The sequence below is a fragment of the Chelonia mydas genome, chromosome 15, assembly GCF_015237465.2.
Source record: "Chelonia mydas isolate rCheMyd1 chromosome 15, rCheMyd1.pri.v2, whole genome shotgun sequence".
In the NCBI taxonomy this organism is placed as follows: Eukaryota; Metazoa; Chordata; order Testudines; family Cheloniidae; genus Chelonia; species Chelonia mydas.
Genome location: NC_057856.1, coordinates 12161307 through 12180928, shown reverse-complemented (window position 1 = coordinate 12180928; position 19622 = coordinate 12161307). Strand labels below are relative to the sequence as shown.

Genomic DNA, 19622 nt, shown 5'->3' with positions numbered 1-19622 from the left:
ACAGCTATAAAGAAAACCTTGAAAACATGACCTGAGTATAACCAATACAGCCATGTCTGCCTGAGGTTTGGTCTACACTACATACTTATGTTGGTATAACTATGTCCCTCGGGTGTGAAAAATCCGCACCTTCAAGTGACACCGTTATACTGACCTAACACCCGGTGTAGACAGTGTGATGTCAACAAGAGGGCTTCTCCCATTGACACAGCTACCGCCTCTTGAGGAGGTGGAGTACCTACACCGATGGGAGAAGCTCTCCCATTGGTGAAGGTAGTGTCTTCACTAAGCGCTACAATGGCACAGCTGCATCAGGGCATGCCTACACTACGAAATTAAGTCGATCTAAATTACATTAGCCTATAGCCACTGCAGTAATTACATTGCTTGTGCATGTCTACACTTTGCTCCTTGTGTCTGCGGTGTGCACCTCATCAGCAGCACTTGTACTGATTGTAGTGTCAGTGTGGAGCATTGTGGAACAGCTTCTGAAAGCCAGTAACAGTCGATGTACGCAACACAGTGTCCACAATGACCCTACGTCAACCTAACTACATCAACACTGACTCTCATAGACACTTCCTCAGTTAGGGTGACCCAAGGCAGCTTATGTTGACCTAACTCTGTAATAAAGACCAAGCCTCAGTGCAGCTTCGCCCCTGCAGTGCTCTATGTGTAGACAAGTCCAAAGATCATGAAAAAACAGCTCTGAAGTGTGGACTGCCCCATTCATTCCAATGGGTGTTCACTCATGTGCCAATGAGGGTACTTTAAATGTCAACATGGTTAACTATTCCTCTGCTGCTCAAAGCATGTAAAAAAAAAAAAAAAAAAAAAAAAGAGAGGGAGGATCATACTATGAAGATCTACTCAGTCTAGGAAGGAGCAAAGCCCCAGGACTCCAGCAGGGCATTGGAGCCACACCATGGTGGAAAACAATCTTGAGGAGCTCACAGCCCATGGATTTATCTGAACCTCACTAAGAGACAGCCAAGCCCAAGGAGGCCAGAGAGCTGCATGATCTTATTTTGAATATCTGCACAAGCTACAGAGAATAGCATTTCATTCTGGCATTTTGAATGTGTGGGTCTTACTCTGTGGGCAGAGCTTGGAAGAATACCTTTTCCACACCCCAATTTGAGCCTGGTCCAGTGGGTTATTTCTGTACTGTAGACAGAGCTGTAGCTTGCCCAAGGGCTGCTGTTTTACTTTGAAGGCTTCAAAAGACCATTAAGATCAAATAGCTGTGAGCTAAGGACAATCCAAGAGGAACCCATGTCTTGTGACAACAGAACTCTGGAGGAGACAGGCTGGGTAGCAAGGTTTCCCAGGGGCCTCTGGGAAGGAAGGCAGTGGTTCCACTTTAGCCTGGATACACTTGCAAGAAGCAGCCACGTAATAACCTAAGACTATGACACTGGTGAGGACAGACTGCATTTGACAGAGCAGCCCAAGCTAGGTATAGAAGCTGTTTCAGGGGCGGGGGACGAGTCTTCAGCCCACAGCCTTCATCTGGAGGAGGGAACACGCTACACCGTTCTGCAACATAGCTTATGAGGAGTCCCCTTTTCCAGGGACTGCAAGTACAAGGCTCCAACAGGCAGAGTCAAGTTGTAACAGCCCACATAAATAATACAACAACAAAGCTTTGTCCTATTTCCAACAGGGTACCCACAAAGTGAAGCAGCCTGCGTGGATGCTAGCATTAAAAGCGCAGTTGCTGAAGATGCCCCCTGTCAGCCAGTCACACACTAGTTCGAAGTAATAGCCCTGCACAAAGGCCGGGTAGAAAAAAGCCCATGGTCTCATTTTCAAATATACTGAGCTCCTACATCCCACACTAACTTCAACGAGCGCTGAGAGTGCTCAGCACCACAAGCAAATAGACTGCATGCTGATCTAGGACCAGCTGGCAGGAGAGTTGGTACTCGGATTAGAGACTGGCTGTCTGAGCACGCAGCACACAACTGTGATTTCCACGTGGCTGGCTCTACAAGAGCAGCAGTTCAGAAGCTAGACTGCACAATGGGTGGGTAGGGGAAGGGAGAAAAGCGTGAGAAGGAATTACCTGTGAAAACACAACCAAGCTGCTCTCCGTGCTGCAGGCCCCACACAAGTCTTTGTGTTACAGTCCACTGAGGACTGTTGGTAACAAAGGAACAAACTACATGCTAGTCACAAGGGAAACAACTTTTCAAGTGATTTTTGACTTGTCTGGAAGATCCCCCTTTCCTTTCCCCTAAGCTGATGGTGATTTACTAGAGGATTCCCTGGTACCAGGTGCATGAAAAATGTCAAGATCGACTATGCATGCTGTGTGAATGTGAGAGAGATGAATTATCTGGGGTAATTTCACATTCGCTTTTGCTCAGAGGGAGGGTCCCGGGTGGTGGTTGTGGAGTTTGTAATTATTGTCACCCCAACCTTCCATTTCTCTTCTCATCTCCTGACCCAGGCCTGAGCCAGCAATCCAGGCAGTAGAAGAACACAGCAAGAGCTTCTCTGTGACCTGGCACTTACTCTTTTCCAGCACCTGTAATGTCCTGGGAATAGCCCCTCCACACTCTGGAGCAGGAACTGGCTGTTCCAATGAAAGAGATTGGCACCCAGAAAATCCTCCCCAGGTTTCACACTGAGCATTGTTTGGACAAAATTTTGAGAGTTCAGGGAGGGACATGTGGATACTCATGGCACAATGAATAGGGCCCTACCAAATTCGTGGCCATGAAAAACACATTACGGACAATGAAATCTGGTCTTTTCTGTGCTTTTACCCTATGCTATACAGATTTCACGAGGGAGACCAGTGTTGCTCAAATTGGGGGTCCTGGCCCAAAAGGGAGTTGCAGGAGGGTTACAAAGTGATTTCAGGGCAGATCGCAGTGTTGCCACCCTTGCTTCTGGCATTGCTTTCAGAGCTGGATGCCCGGAGAGCGGTGGCTGTTGGCCGGGCCCCCAGCTCTGAAGGCAGGGCCCTGCCGGCAGCAGCGCTGAAGTAATGGTGGCAATACCATGCCACGCCACCCTTACTTCTGCACTGCTGCCTTCGGAGCTGGGCGGCCAGAGAGTAGCGGCTGCTGACCAAGGGCCCAGCTCTGAAAGCAACAGCGCAGAAGTAAGGGTGGCAAGACCACACCAGGCCATCCTGACTTCTGTGCTCCTGCTGGCACCGGCTCCGCCTTCAGAGCTGGGTCCCTGGCCAGCAGTCGCTGCTCTCCAGCTGCCCAGCTCTGAATGCAGCACCGCTGCCAGCAACAGTGTGGAAATAAGGGTAGCAGTACCGCGACCCCCCCACAACTCCTTTTTGGGTCAGGACCCCTACAATTACAGCACTGTGAAATTTCACATTTAAATATCTGAGATCATGAAATGCACGATTTTAAAAATCCTATGACCACTAAAGTGACCAAACTGGACCATGAATTTGGTAGGGCCCTAACAATGAATGATGAAGCTCCTTGCTGTTAATACCTCAGTTCAAGTCCCCATGCTTTAAGCTGCTCCCCATAACCCAGGTCACAATAATACTTTCCAGCAGAGCTCAAAGCACTTTACAAATGTTAATTAAGTCTCAAACCCTTGTTTGATAGGTACTTTTATTATTAGGTTCATTTTATGGGTGGGTAAACTGAGGCAGAGAGCAATTAAGTGACTTATCCAAAGTCACATAGCAAGCAGGTGGCACAGCTGGAAATGGGACCCAGGAGTCCTGGCTCTTATTCCCCACGATCTAACCACTAAACACCACTCACCTCCAGAGCAGATACTTTAAACACAACACTGTCAAGAGAAACTTCTCTGATTTGTTTTAAAAACAGCTTCTTCCTGACCTTCCACTGGCCTCCCACTCCCTCTTCCCATTGGAGACGGTGAGTCCTTCCCTGGGCGTAGCCACTGAGAATCCAGAAGGACTGAGCTGCCATAATCTCCAGGATCTGACACCAGCACTTAAGGCCTGTTTCTCATTTCAAGCCTAAACAAATCAATTATTCACCACAGCAATGACCTACTTAAGAGACCAGGGCTGGGATCCGCCATGAGCAACATTTTGCTCCAGAACAAGTGGATTTAATAAGGAAAATAAACAGGTACAGTTAGAGCAGCTCTTGCAAGGCTGCCATTGTATCAGCCACCAACCTGAGCTGTTAGAGGAGCGGCTAATAAACAGTCCGAGGCAGCTGGCAGGAACTGGACACCATCTCCCATTGTTCCAGTCACCAATCAGCAGCTCCTCCTTCTTTGCACTAACGCTGGCACCCCATGAGGGCACTCGCTCGAAAGAGCCTGCAGACTGCCAGAGCAATGAACAGATCAAATGATGGTGACAGGTGCTTAATCGTCATCCTTGTCATTGCTATCTCTTAGTGGCTCAGCACTGGACAACATTCAATCCCAAGTTTTGGCAGGCAGAAGCAACCCCAAATCCATGGGTGGCTAAGAAGAGAACCCTTAATAGGGCACCTGCAGCTGCTAATGGCAAAACCCAAAAATGGCAGCCCAGGAATGTGATGGCTCCCACAGCACTGCCAGAGACCATGGGTGACACACAAGGGCCTGGATTTCTAACACAAGGCAAAACATTACCAAACTGAGTTCACCTCATACATAACCGTATTGCAAATAAGCATGTGCCCCAAGCACCCTGACTACACAGCCCTGGAAAGGGCTGAAATAACCGCAGTCCTGTGGGTCAGCAAAGTCTGCAAGATGCAGGAACAATCTGACATCACTTTCTACGACACTTGGTTTCTGACCTGGCGGACCATTTTAAAGGGGGTGTGGTGGAAGAAAGGTGTTCCTGAAATGATCAGCCAGACACACAGTCACTTTTATATCCCATGCAGTGCCATCTGTATGCATACACCTAATCCTCTTGCTGAATAGCATGCTATGTACCAAGAACCATCATCACACTCCTGCACTTAGCACAGCTGTGGCTTGCTGGCAACTCTAAAGGCCAAGAGCCTTGTATCTTTGTTCCCATTATAGAATATTTATTTACTTATATTAATCACCCCTCTTTCATACAGCAGTTGGATGCACTTTGAAGTATTTCACTAGGATATAGAAAACCTCTGCCCTCTTTTAAACAGAGCAAATGTAAAATCAGAAGCAAATAAACACAGCCAGGGGAAAAAATAAAGGGACACTTCTGCAAAGATGCTATATTTAGGCCCTGCTTTACTGGGACTATTACAGAAACTTGGAAGACGTGCTGGCTTGATGCTTGGTCAAGCCTTAAAGCTTCAAGCTATTTGATGCAGCCCTGAAACAGCAGTTCTGACACTCAGCTGCATGGAGCCAATACTGTTCAGCAGCACAGGGTCTGTTCCCTGCACAGCCTCTGCGTACAGCTACATTTCCTGGGATTAATAATAAAAACGCTGCTGCAAGTGAAAGTGTAACAGCAATGGCTATGATGTCTTGCAAAAAAGGCTAATGTCACGCTGAGGTGTATTAACAGGAGCGTCGTATGGAAGAGGCAATTGTTCTGTGCTACTCGGCACTGGTGAGGCCTCTGCGGAAGTACTGTGTCTAGGGGCACCACCCTTTAGGAAAGATGTGGACAAATTGGAGAGTCCAGATGAGAGCTATGAAAAAGCGATAAAAGTTTAGAAAATTTGACCTGTGAGGAAAGGTTAAAAAAAGGGGCATGTTTAGCCTTGAGAAAAGCAGACTGAGTGGGGGACCTGGTAAACAGTCATCAAGTACGTTAAGGGCCATTATAAAGAGGACGGTGATCCACTGTTCTCTATGTCCACTGAAGGTAGGACAAGAAGTAAAGACTTCATCTTCAGCAAGGAAGATGTAGGTTACATATTAGGAAAAACCTCCTAACTATAAGGAAAGTTAAGCACTGAAATAGGCTTCCAAGGGAGGCTGTAGAATCCCTGCCACTGGAGATTGTCCAACCTGTTCTTAACCAACACCTGTCAGGGATGGTCTAGGCATACTCAGTCATACCTCAGTGATGGAGGATGGAGCAGAGGACCTCTGGAGGTCCCTTCCAGCCCTATATTTCTATGATTCTGACATGTCATTTGAGAGCTGGAAGACTGGCGAAGATGGCAGGGCTCGTGTGTTGTTTGAGAACTAGGATAGAACCTAGTGGCCCCAGTCAAGGCCTCACTGTGCTAGGTACTGTATGTACACATAACAGAAGATGGGCCCCACCCCAAATGTTAGGTTTAGTCTGAACCAAAGAAAGCCAAGAGCTTCAACTTTAAATACCCACTGGAAAGTAGAAAGTCAGAGCCATTAATTATTTCCATAGCCTCAGAGATAATCTATGTAAAGCACTATGCCTATTTATTACAATTCATATAAATGTACCCATCCAGCACTCCGGGCACACATTCGTTATAAAAACCATACACAGCAATTGGAACTCATGGACAAAAAGAAAAGTTAAATTAAGCCACGCAGATATCCCCTCCCAGATTTTCCCCCAGAAGAAAAGCCTCTCTCACCTCACCCCCAACTATTCAACCAAAAATAAAACAAAAAACAAACCATGGAAAAGCAAACAGACATTGCACCATGCCCTGGGAAGGTGAACAAATTTAGGCTCTTGAAATAGAAATTAGCAAGGGGGGAATGTTTCCAAAAATGTCTACCTGACTCAGGAGCTTAAGTCTCATTTTCCAAAGTCACTTGGGTAAAATTTGCAAAAGCACTGAAGGATCCTGTTTTAAGAAACTTGCAATCTAACTGCAGACAGTGGGTACAGAATGTCTTAAAAATGCAATGAGTAAAAACATCACTTGGTTAGGGTTGGAGGGGAAACAGATGGTAAACAGGGGGAGAGAAGGTTCTCAGACTTTTTTTTGGTACACTCAGTTACAACCGTTTGCGTTGTCATTTCCACGGTAGTGAGTTTCTAATCCCCTCCATCCCCATCCATGGTTGGACACTGGTGAGGCAACAGGTAATAGAAGAGCGCCTCCATCCCAAAGCTAGTGTTGGCTGAGGGTCTCTGCAATCACACTAGTTTATGGAAGATACATTTTCTGTTAGTGGAAGGTATACAGCATTGGCCAATAAATCAGGCTGTGCTGAATGATAATTTTGCCCGCAGTTGGATTTGCAGGAATATCCTGGGGTTTTTTATGAGACACAAGGGAGAAAAAACAAAGTGTTGCTCCTTCTTTATATCTTCAAACATAGCAGCCAGGAAACAAACACTCAAGAGACCCACACGAGCCTGAACAGACGATCCATGCACATTAATGGATCTTAATAGCTTATTTTGTTCACAGGGTGAAAGCAGAATTCATTGTGCAAGATGATATCTGCCTGAGTGGAGCTACGGTGCCTTTCTACCTACCAACTCACTCAAGGCAGACAGACCCATGAACCTTTCTGGTGCACCTTTGTTGGGAAGCACCCTCCAGCATGAATGGGAAAAACTATACTCCACTGAGGTTAGTTAGAGTGTCCCATCCACATGTGCCCAGCACCTGATCCATTGTGAAGCTTGGGCTGGGGAGGAGGCGCAAACATATCTCACCCTAGTGATCTATTTCTAAAGGAAGCATCAGTTGCAAGTTAGCTAGACGTGGTCTCTAAGTCTACAACGTCACACACTAGCTAATGTCTCAAGGTCCCATTCCCAATTGGCTTGCTTTATCTATTGCTCCCCAGATTAGATACAGGCAAGCCAGTGGACCTTAAAACAAGGCCCTTCCTCCAAAGCTTCCCCGAGGGGGTTCATCCTGCAGAGTGCAATTACACAGAGGTCACACACTGCTGCTCTGCCTCCGGAGAGGCAAGTCCCAGGAGCAGAGGCGGTGGGAATGGAACAGGGCTTCTCAGGAGCTGAAGTGCTCCCAGAAGGGACATTCGGTAGGTAACCACAAAGTGCTGCTGCCGTTTCTTGGTTACCTGGGTTTGAGCATAACCTGTGAGCCTGCAACTACGGCAGTTCCCTCCCGCAGGGGAAGATGAGCACTGATGGGTCTCTAGAGAACAGCAGCCGTCATTCCCTCTCCCAGAAGCTTCTGGGAAGCCGAGTTCGCTGTGGGACTCGGCAAAAGGCCAAGGGGTGAAAAGCAATATTTAGAAACAGCAGGAGCTGCAGCACAGCTGCCTCATGGTGCACAGACTTCTCTAAAGGGATTACTGACTATCAGCCGCTCTCAGAGGGGGCTCTTTATGCCAGGCTGGCACCTCTCCCAGGAAAAGCTGGGAAACAGAGGCATAACCACCCAGCACACTCTAGTCAAGAACTATCCCCCTTTGAGGAGCCGGGAAAAGCAGTCAGTACAGCAGGGGGTCTTGCTAAATGAGAGTAATAACACTGCAAATGCCAGCTGTCCGCTGAACAGCTCTTAACCCAAGAGTGCCTATGTCTGAGGGAGATTATCCCTTCCTCCTGCCCTTTGGGTAAGCATGGGGGACAGGGGAACTTTATGCTCTCAGGGCACTCACTGTAGATGGCCACTGCCAGGATCTGTGTGTTCTTCCACCCAGTTTAATGAGATCATTACTTACAGGTGCCATTTTTCAGCTGGTGGGTGGAAATCTCAGCCAGGAGAGTGGGAATGCAGGCACCACACACCTTGTCCACATTCACCAACTGTGGTGCACTGCACGTATTTCGAGAGCGAGCCTTGGGACAGGGACCACAACTCCACAGCCCCCTCCAAAATTTGTAACTGTGAACTTCAAAATATGCAGTTTCCAGCACTGTATAAAGTCTCTCATCCGGACATGATCTAGGCCCTGACTCCCCTTTCAAGAACATAAACAGTCCTGAATTAATGGCCTTCTCTCCAAGGCACAAATAGAAACGGTCCCACTCCGGGATTCTCCCGAGATTAGGGCAGCCTCACCTCTCCCTACTGTTTCTTCGGGCCTGGTATGTAAAGCAGCTAAGCCTGGCCGCCCATGACCTCCAGCTGCCTTGACCTCCCACATACTTAGCCCTTTCCTACTTGGCCCCTGAATCCTTCCAACAAGCACAGGACAGGGAAGGGTTTCTGAGTCTGAATATTCTCACCCCAGTGTCCAGAGTCCACAAGACCCAGATGTGTACTATACTCCATCACTGTACCCAAAACCAGGCTGAGGCCAAAGGGCACAGTGCAAGCAGCCTGGCAGGACGCTGCATGCTGCACTTTTATCAGAAGTACATTCTGCACAGAGAGCATTACAAAAGGCTCTTGGCCTCCCTGGAAGCCCACTAAAAATTCTCTCCTCCTACTGAGCGCTGGTCACATGATACAGGGACTCCGAGAATGCTCCAGCGTGGGTACAGCACACAGCCCTCCACATCTGACGGCCTGTGAACAATGGAAGGCCACGGCTGCATTGCTCGTCAGATTGCTGCAGGCACCGTGCACTCAGCCAGTTATGTGGTTATGCGCCTGGTCTCAAAACACCATATTCCCTTTTCCATCATATCAAATGGCCAAAGTGATGAGCCCAAACACTGTAGGTAAGATATATATTTAAAATAAAAAACCAAAAACATGCAGCCACGAATAGAGGCTTTTATGTCAGGTCTCAGACCATCTGGCTGCTGGATATTTTAAATCTTTTTCTCCACTGCCTGTGGTTAACCGAGTTCAAGAGGAGAAGAGGAGGGAACGGCCTCGGGTAACTCACTACTGAGCTTCTGCTTTAAATGGCAACAGCTTCCAATTTTGCTTCACCAAGTGGAACGGAATATTAGCATTTCCCATCACCACAATCACTTACTTCATATAGTTAGTTACTTACAATTCACTAGCAGGGCTGGTTTTCAAGGCCTTTTCCTGGTTTCCAGCACTGATCTCCCCCTGTTCTCATGCTAGAGCAAAGACAAGTGCTCCTCCCCAAGAGAAAAACATTATATAATAATATCTCCCCCTCCCCCCATTACAAAAACCCATGAGAATTGTCCTGTCAAGACACTGAATAAGACCTTGGTTGAATCAACCATCTGCTGCTATAAGTTCTATATAACCACTTGGAGGGAGGAAGTTGAGATTTCTTGGCTACCATCACATTAGAAGTCTGGACAACACACAGAGGAGATGAAAAGGGAAGAAGAGGTGAACCTGGCTCCTGACGGGCAGGCGCAGTGCTAACGGCAAGGCTGTTATAAGAATTCAGTTGTTACAATGCGAAACGATTCCACCCATGGAACACCCTTCCTCCCACAGGCGAACCACCTACGCAGACACTGAACATTCTTTCAACACTTCCATCCCAAAATGCGAGTATTTCATACCTAGACAATTTCCCAGTGAACCGCGTGCTAGCCTGGAATCTGCAGGAAGTCTGCGCTATCGAAGCACCTTTGTAAGCACCCGTTGCACTTGAGAAAAGACGAGACACAAGAGATGTGAGTGACTGCATGGGGGCACACCTTTAAGGCCAGATTGCTAACATGTTACCAGGCTCGTTTACTAGCTACTGCCAAGACAGGCAACAATTCACTTACATGTGTGTAGTGCGGAAACAACATCAGTTTTCCAGCACATGGCATCGGCACAGCAGCCTGTGGTCAAAATTGAGCATGACTGGCACATGCCTCTGGGATGCCCGTCTTTCCTAAGGAGGGTGGGGAGGGAATTCAAAACAATGATAAAATCAGAGCAGCTAGGTTATTGGCACAGAAAATTCACTCGAGAGAGAGAACAAGAGAGGATATGGCTTCCCTAAAAATGACAGCTGGAGAAGGGAGAACTTCCTGGCACATGGGAAACCAAGACAGGAAGCGGCTTCCAGACTCCCTAGACTGCTGGAGACTAAGAGTGGCCCAGGAGCTGGAATCAGGGACAAGTAACATTAAAGCACTATACGTGCAACCACTCTAGCCGGGAGATAAACAGAACCTCCCACCACCCCTCATAGTCAATATCGTTTGTGAGAGTGAAGTTCATCACTAGTTCTCTATTCCATACTCTAATCCCATCAGAACGAAGAACTTCTCAGCACCCTGCAGACATGCACAGCAGACTCTACTGGTCAGTCAGTGGTACCCAGTGAGCAGCAACCTTCCTACTGAGAGTAACCTCAGATTCCATTTTAAGGCCACTTGACTCCTTCTCTACCACGTCCATCATCGTCCCAATTTAATCATTGTGAAAGCCTGGAATCACTCCATGTAGGTTGTACAGACAGTGCCAAGGTTGGAATTCTGGTATGGCTGAGATATCTCAGCACGTCATACATACCCCTCCCAAACCAAGCACACGTGCTGGAACAATCTGGGGTGCACTGAAAGGTACACCAGAAAAAAGCAAAGTGACAGAAATCCATGAAATAATGGGTGGGCTAGTGAGACAGGCTCACAAAGGGATCGGTTGATGGAAGGAGTATGGGATTAGCTCAGCACACAGGCACCAGGAAATGTAGCCCAAGCCTTGCAAAGTTGTATTAAAATGTCTCTCAATCCCTCTCAACAGGAAACTCAACAAAAAGTAATGCTTTGTGCAAGTGTCCTTACAAATAAAGGGGGTCCACATTGTCAGAGCTTGCCAAGACAGACTATTAGGAGAGTTCAGGACGTAAAAACCTTCTCTCTCTTCTTGACCCGCATTGTTTAGGCTTCTATGTCACAGAACTTTCTCTTGGTCTGCTGGGGAAGCAGCCCAGGTATCCTCATGTGAACAGGCACAAAGTACCTAACAACACCAACTTCTCATTTCCTTTGATCTCTCAATAAATCTGATTTGTATTATGTTTAATTTTCCTTTCTATTATCAAGATGCATGTAACAGAAGAATCATGCAGGCCATGACTAGAGAGACCATTATATAGATTTTACAGCAGCGGATCAGGAGTCAGGATCCCCGGGTTCTATCCTGCCTTTGCCACTAACTCCATGTATGATTCTGGGCAGTCAGAGTTTCTTTCCATGCTTCAGTTTCCTCATCTTTAAAATACAGATAATGCCTACTTCCTAGAAGTGTTCAGAGGCTCAGGTAGTTAACATTTGCAAAGTTCTCTGATATCCCTGGATGAAAGAGCCTGTAGGTCCTTACAGGAGGGTACAGGACAGCAAAATAAATAGAACTATTACCCGAACAAACCTTCAGTTAACCATCAGCTGAAAACTTACGAGGCTTTGGTAAGGGATATACGCCACCCTGTGTCACTAGTGTGAGGGGGCTGACTGATTTGATAGCACAGACAGAAATGTGAAGGACCATTCAGGAATAGATGTTAATTCACTCTGTTAATTAATGAATGTTAATTCCTAATTCAGAAATCAGTTAAAAATATACAGAGCAGCAGAACATGAGGATCACATAAGCCAAAGCCTCATACCATAAGGCTGCCCATACAGCCACACCCAGTGGTAACAAATCCCTTACCAGCCATCCTAGAAAACCTGGTACCAGGAAGGAGCCACAATGGGCTGTTAGTGACCATCTGGCCGATCTGCCACCCAACAGGGCAGGCAGAGAAGGGCAGGGCTGAACGGCAGACATACAATCTCTTTGCACTTTGAGACATCGTAAAGAGCAACATGTCATTTGTTCCACATCAGCGTGCAGAAGAACAACAGAGACTAGACCTACAAAGCATAAGGAGAGATGAAGGGGAGTGCCTGCCTGTCCTGTGCAACTGACTTTTGTCCAGCCACACTTCGCCACACTGAAAGCACCCACCCATGCTGCGTTACCCCAGAGCCAATGAGCGAAGCATCTCCAATCTCATAGTGCCACACAGAGTGTACCCACCCCCACAACAGCTACGTCCCTCCAATCACATTCTGCAACAGTAAGAGAGCCCGCCTCTGCGATACTGCTCAGAATACTTACATCTCGTGGTAGCTACCCCCCAATGTGAATAACATATTGTTCTAGTCCTGCAGTGTAGATGGGACTGAACAACATTTTAACCACGTTTGTGAGCCATGCTACAGCCCTACAACATCCAACCTTGTGGCACTAGTCCGAGACATAGCAGATGGGAAAGCCAAGCCACGCTCCAACTGTACTGGGGGACAACCGAGTTTTAACTGAGCCCCCAATCCCTGGTTGACATCACAGTGCAGATAAAACCATGGCTTTCCTACTGTGAGTGAAAGAGCACTTAATACCTACCCCCATACCTCCATTTCTCAGGAAGCAGCACAATGTTCTAATCACTAAGAGTCATTTTCATTAAGATCTATAGCTGGCATTTTCAAAGAGGTTCCCAACTCCCATAGGGCCAGCTCCCACTGAAATTCAAAAGGATTTAGGTTCCCAATTTTCTTAGACTCCTTTGAAAATCCCATATGTCCTCTACTGTTCAGGTCCTGCCAGCTCTTCACAATGAAAACAGAGGATGTTGAAGACAATGATCTTTCTATCACTTAATCTAAATTCAGGATACCTTCAGCCCTCTCCTTCTTCTGCTGCTCATAAAGGAACACTTTCCTCAGCTGCTAACCCTAACACTGCATCAGAATTTTGCCTCCACCTCTCCCAGCTCAAGCTGTTATATATGATCCACCTCTGAGGAAACCCAGGGGATTGGGCTCTATAGTCATGGTTTGGGAAGACACAGATAGTTCAGCAAGTAGATTTATCACACACATTCACCCAGATGGGTTGTCCTAGAGGCGATATCTCTGCACTGTGGGAGACTTGGGATCTGAATTCATGTACACCTCACACGGTTGGACAAAGACCCCCTGCAGCCAATGAGGTGTTGCACTCGCAGGCTCTGAAGAGAATTCCAGATGGTGTTCAGCTGAGAGGATGCTAGGGCCCTGGACTGGTGTCTGAAAGTAGGGCTACAGCACAGGAGAAGGAGGAGGAGGAGGAGGAGGAGGAGGATACCCATGATTTAAAGAAAAAGGAAGTGAAGGGAAAGTTGACTTTTTGGGGGGTAATTAAAGAGCCCTCAAGCATTATTAAGCATGAGCTCTTTGTTGCATCACCTGAAGACTCAAGAAGCTGCAAACAAGTAAAACCACAGCTAGTATCCTCAGGCTAAGAGCATGACCTGTCCAGACTGTAAACTTTGCCCTTCCATCCCCAGCCCCTCATCACCACCAAGCGAAATTCCATGCTACAATCTGCTACTTAGTAAGCACCTGTGAAATCACAATCTGCCCCTTCCTAGAATGGCCCCAAAACCACAGCCTGCCCCTGCAGCAATGCCAAGTAAACCGCAGCTTGTTTAGCGGGATATGGAGGGGAGAATGTGTCAGAGAAAAGCCCTAAAGCTTATGAACGAGAAATATGAGTTTTCCTGAGCTCTCTGTTCAAGCCACTCTTGCAATGTGACTGCAAGCACTTGAGCAGCAATTCCTGGGAAAGGGCTGAAATTCATGCAGGGATGACATGGCACCTTCAGGTAAGAAGGGATGAGACACTAACTACTTGTCCCCCTCACACTCCCCGTTTGGTGTTTGAAAGTAGGGCTTTCCATGACCATTAGAATCATGCTCTGTCATACAACATCATATTCAGCTGTCAAGGGCACAGCAACGTGAGCCAACGACCTCTGTACAAGAAAACATAGCCAGCTCATACCTGGGTGCTCCATGGCCATGCACCCAGGCAGTCTTCCAGAGCCCAGCCATCTCCACAGTGTTACTCCAAACTACAGCCTGCCATGTGTGCTTCTCAGGTGACATTTAAATAGAAAGATCTGTAGAAAGATGATCTTTTGACCTCAAGGTTCTGCTGCCAAAGTGCCGATTCAGCATGAGAGGGCTCAAACCCTGGGACCCTGTGCTTGCAATGGGAACAGGCCACGGCACATGGCAAATAGCACTGTGGCCACTTTATACAGATTCCAATTGTTTGGGGGTTATTATTCTCTTACTCTCTCTTTAGAGCCGAATCCTGGGTTTTCCTGTTGTCACAGGCTGGGATTCACTGCCTCAGCCCTGCTTCCTCTAGGACACATGGAGCGGAGAGATAAGCCCTCCCTTTCAGTCGTGTCAGCTAGAGATAAGGGCAGGAGCTTTATTATTTTGCACCTGTTGCCTACCAACCACAGCAGAATACAAGTAAGGAGAATCTTGAACTTCACAAGCTGGGAATCGGGGGGAAATAAAAGCTTCCTAGATAAGTCTCAGCTCGCTAGTAAGGGTTAATCAATGTGAAAGAGATTCTGGGATTAGAAATGAGCCAGACTTCGGTTCCTGGAGGACAGAAGAAACCTCTCTACTCTTTCGTAAAAATGAGTTTAAATAGCTAAAGTATATAACCATTTTTTGGAAAGTAACATGCACTGACACAGCTTCTTAGGCCAGCCTAGGAGCAGCCACATTCGCTGTGCTGCTCTGCAGTAAGCCTAGCTCAGACTCCTTTCTCTGCAGGTTGCCAAGCCTTGAGGTCATAAGCCAGGCTCCAAGATCAAATAAACTTCTGAAGCAAAGGTACTTGTACGGGTAGCGGAATGGATGGGGAAAAGAGTTTTGTCTGACCCACTGCTAGAAGGTAGTGGCAGCAGTGTTTAAAGACTAATTTAAACAGAGACAAACTGAAGGAAATTAAGGGCCAAAAATTAGATTTAAAAATAAACGGTCACTATAGTATGGCAACAAAAGCCAGGAAATTCCAAGTCCTGGCTCTTATTTTGTTCTTAAATCATGGCCCTGTGTATGGGAAGGGTGTGCGAAAAGCAAGTAATTTGGTGCACTTACACCATGTGATGCTGCACAGAGATAGCACAAGCACAATCCAAATGGAATTTTAGTCCAAACTCTGGACTTGTTGGCTCCCCTCTATTTATACTGCAAGAGGTACAATTTTTTAGCATGCTTTCATACTGTACCTAGCAGCCAGGGCTCTGACTGGAGCCTGCCACAGAGGTTTTTTCCTGGAATAATAAAAATGCCCATTTTGAGAGATACACAGAGAAGGCTAGCTGGCCACCCACCTAGATCTCAGCAACCACCCGTCTCACCTTCTAAGAGCGGTACACGTGAAGGACGCTTAAGTTTATCGCCACACTCCAGAGGACAGATGCCAACATGGCAACTGCAATAACAATGGTGTTCAAAGCAAGATTTCCCAAGCTTCAGATGGAAAAAGATCTCTAAGATCAGGCACATGGCAGCATAGCACAAAAGACTGTCAAGCTTTTGGAAAGTCATAGTCAAACAGCTGAGATAATGCTTCAGTGCTGGAAGAGTATGTTCCGTCCCCAGAAACACCATCTAACATTTCAGCTGGATCAAGCATTCTCCTTTGTTTTCTATTCCAAACTGTTATTCACTGCTAAAGGAACTGTTGTGATGATCCTCTCCAGTAGCGATCCAAGTAATTCCATCTTATCAGCTATTAACTATTATAGCTGGAGCACTAGCAACAGCTATGGTCAAAAAGAACAGGAGTACTTGTGGCACCTTAGAAACTAACAAATTTATTTGAGCATAAGCTTTCGTGAGCTACAGCTCACTGCATCAGATGCAACCACCCGTCTCACCTTCTAAGAGCGGTACGTATGAAGGATGCTTAAGTTTATCGCCACACTCCAGAGGACAGATGCCAACATGGCAACTGCAATAACAATGACGTTCAAAGCAAGATTTCCCAGCTTCAGATGGAAAAAGATCTCTAAGATCAGGCACATGGCAGCATAACACAAAATGGTCAAGGTTGCAAAGAGATTTCTAGGCTAAGTCCCTGGTTTGAGGCGCACGTAACTTTCTGAAATATTCGCCTCTCAGGCTTAAAATTTCCAGTCTTGGTCTCCTCAAAAGTGATTTACTTTTTCTGAAAAATGTGAGCCAAAACAGTTCTGCCATTTTTGAGTACAGGGAAAGTAGAAAAACAAATTTAAAATACACTTGGCCAGTTATAAAAAAATCTTGCAACAATTTTGTGAACAGCTGTGGCACAGAAAGTGCTGGGGTTAGAAATTAAAACTGAGCAGGGAAATAGCCTTCAATGAAGAGAAGTGCCCTTGGGCAACTAGCTGAAAAATTATTCAGATTTGACAGCATTATGAGCCCCTGAATATGCTGCATATGATCAGAACAATTTGTACACTTTCTCATTTAGTTCATAAGTACACAGATAAGAAAGGTCATATTGCACACACATCAATGAATAACCTAGCTGTGCAAGCAAACATTTAGGGCTTGTCTACACTTCGCAGCTTTTAGCAATAAGGCTGCGTCAGGGTGTGTGAATGCTCTCCGTCGGTATTTTACTAGCATTTTTGAAGACAAAATACTTCCAGCCCTGCGAGCAGCATTAGCTTTGTCGGCAGGAGAGCGCTCCTGCGGACAAAGCCACATTCATACTGTCACTTGTGTTGGCAAAACTTTTGTCTTTCGCGGGGAGGCTTTTTTAAGTACCTGTGAAAGACAAAAGTTTTGTCGACAATGTCGCAGTGTAGACAAGCCCTCAGTGAATGCAAGCAAAGAAGGAAGTTCTGTAGGAGCCCTTGCCTCATTTCACTGCATGAGTAGTGGTGGAAGCCTGGCGGAGATGAGGACTTCATGTTCAGGGTGCACAAAGTTTTCTACACACACCCCTGCATACTTTGGAAGGTGAAAGGTGCATGGCTCCTAAGGCCACAGGATCGGAGCTCTCTCCTGCAGAGCTCAGATGGTGCATTGGGTAGAGCATTCCAGTGCCTTACTGAATCACTTCAAGTATATTACACTTTTTTTTTTTAAACCAACCCCCCTCCCCCTAGGAAATGCAAACAGACAGGGAATCAGCAGTAAGAGTACTTGTTCAACCTTAATCATTTTGATATTAGTGTAGCTAACCATGCAACTTTCACATTCTTCTGACAATGTTTTTTGATGTGATATATGAGAGGAAGAGTGAGATGGGTTAGGAAGAAAACTTTGTTCCTGATGAACTGTACCGGAAGGATGTGCCCTGATTGGATGGCAAAAGTCCCTCTCGTGAATCTCTCAAAAATAAACACACATGCAGTGCAGCACATCAAATTGCAAAGCCCCAGAGCACCTCACCTTACTTCATCTTCCCTCTTCACAGCAAGGGCAGAACTACACCTGTACGAGGGGGAGAGTAGGGAAGAGTGCCCTATCTATCTTGCATTAAATCCGTGAGACAGTCAGGTTTCCTTGGAAAGCTGCGTTTCAGCATCATTGCAACACAGAGCATAAGGCCAGACGGCCACCTCTACCTATAAAACATGGTCACATATTACATCACACACACAAAAGCGGTGTCTCATACCAACTCATATTTGTTTGCAATTACAGCCTATTGCAGCTGTAGCCAGAACAGTTATTCACCAAATTCTGAAGACATTAGCCTCCTGGGGAGTATAAAATGTCTTTTCAACACCAGAAAGACCATCTGGCTGGGGATTATGGCTGTGATAAAACCTCTTTTGCCCTCTGCCCTCTTATGAGGAGAGCATCAGGATATAAGGCAATGGGACAGCCACAAGTGCTTAAGTAAACTGATTTATGAAAGGGAGAGTTGAGGGAGCCATGGATCAGGTTCTGAAGATCACTCACCTAGAGCCAACTTAAACCAAAAAAGAAAGATGCCACCTCAAAGGAGGAGCACCCTGGCTGATGACAGTCTTTAGCGGGGTAGGCACTACCCTGAGGGGCTTAGAACAGCCCCATAGAGGGCTGTGGCTGAGGAAAAAAAGCCTGGGCTGATTGAGGAAGGCAGCAACAGCTGGGGCCAGGCCCCAACCAGGCCCAGCTGGCCCCTATGAGAGGCTGCGAGCCAGGCATCCAAACAGACTCTCTCTGCCTGTAGAGAGAGAAGCGCCTGGCTGCTGGGGAGTCTAACCAAGTGCCTAGAGTGGAGTAGGGCTGGGGGAAGGCCTGTGGAGCTCTGGCCTAGAAACCCCCCAAGCTGTGACCTAGTTGAAGGCCAGTCAGGTACTGGGGTTGCAGGGGGCAGGCCATGGGTAGGCAGAGGCAGCAGGTCCAAACCCCCCTTGCCTGTGATGAGTGGCTTATATACTGCAGTCAGCTCCAGTGAACGGAGGCTAGATAACGACTAGGCAGTAGTCAAAGACTGAGGCGAAGTGGGGATAGGGGGTGGGGGTTCCCCTGGGTGGGGAGACCCTGCAAGTGAGGGGTTACTGCCAGGGGGCAGCACCCCGGTGCACAAGGGGCACCAGGTCTGGGAGGGACATGAGAACCTGGCGTAAGCAGGACACTGGCCTGCAGAGGGCGCTCCAAGGCTGGAAGTAGAGCTAATTCCCACGACACCAGCAGGAGGCGCCGGAGGGGTGAGTCCCACATGCCTACACAGTCCCATACAGATTCACAGACTAAATGCCATTAAAAAGAGAGAGCAACTCCAAATTTTACAATTTGGATCCCATCTTCTTAGCCACCAGGGATTAAATATTAAACTAATAAAAAGGTTTCTACAATTTTAGCTCTCACAGAGGCCCAACTATACTCCCAGAGCGAAGAATACAGGCCAAAGGGAAAGGCAGAACAGCTGGTCATTCCTACTGGACTGCACTGGGCAAATGGTGCCTCGTTGCACCAGCACGAGAAGTCAACCCACTTGTCCATAGTCAAATTATGCTGCTGAAACGTCCCCAGAGTCATTTATCAAATCCCCCCTCAACCCAGTTCCCACCTCCAACCTGAAGATGGCCCTTGACTAGTGGCTGACAAAGCCATAAGCCAATGAGATCAGCTCAGCAGGGAAATGTTACTTTAAAGTAAAATAAAAGGCACAGAATATACCAAGCTATTCTGCTAATTTCAG

At 47.0% G+C, this 19622-nt stretch overlaps 1 protein-coding gene across 2 annotated transcripts in view; it reads right to left on the bottom strand.

The window, feature by feature from the left end:
* The window catches only part of BCR (BCR activator of RhoGEF and GTPase), a 129459-nt gene that overhangs the window by 79280 nt on the left and 30557 nt on the right, over positions 1-19622 (bottom strand). The window contains exon 1 of one of the 2 annotated variants that reach the window (XM_043529371.1): positions 18395-18416. The exons of the other annotated variant lie outside the window; for it this stretch is intronic. The gene's annotated coding sequence lies outside the window, so the exon portion shown is untranslated. Of the gene's footprint in view, positions 1-18394; positions 18417-19622 lie in introns of those variants that run through there. 2 annotated transcript variants of the gene reach the window in all.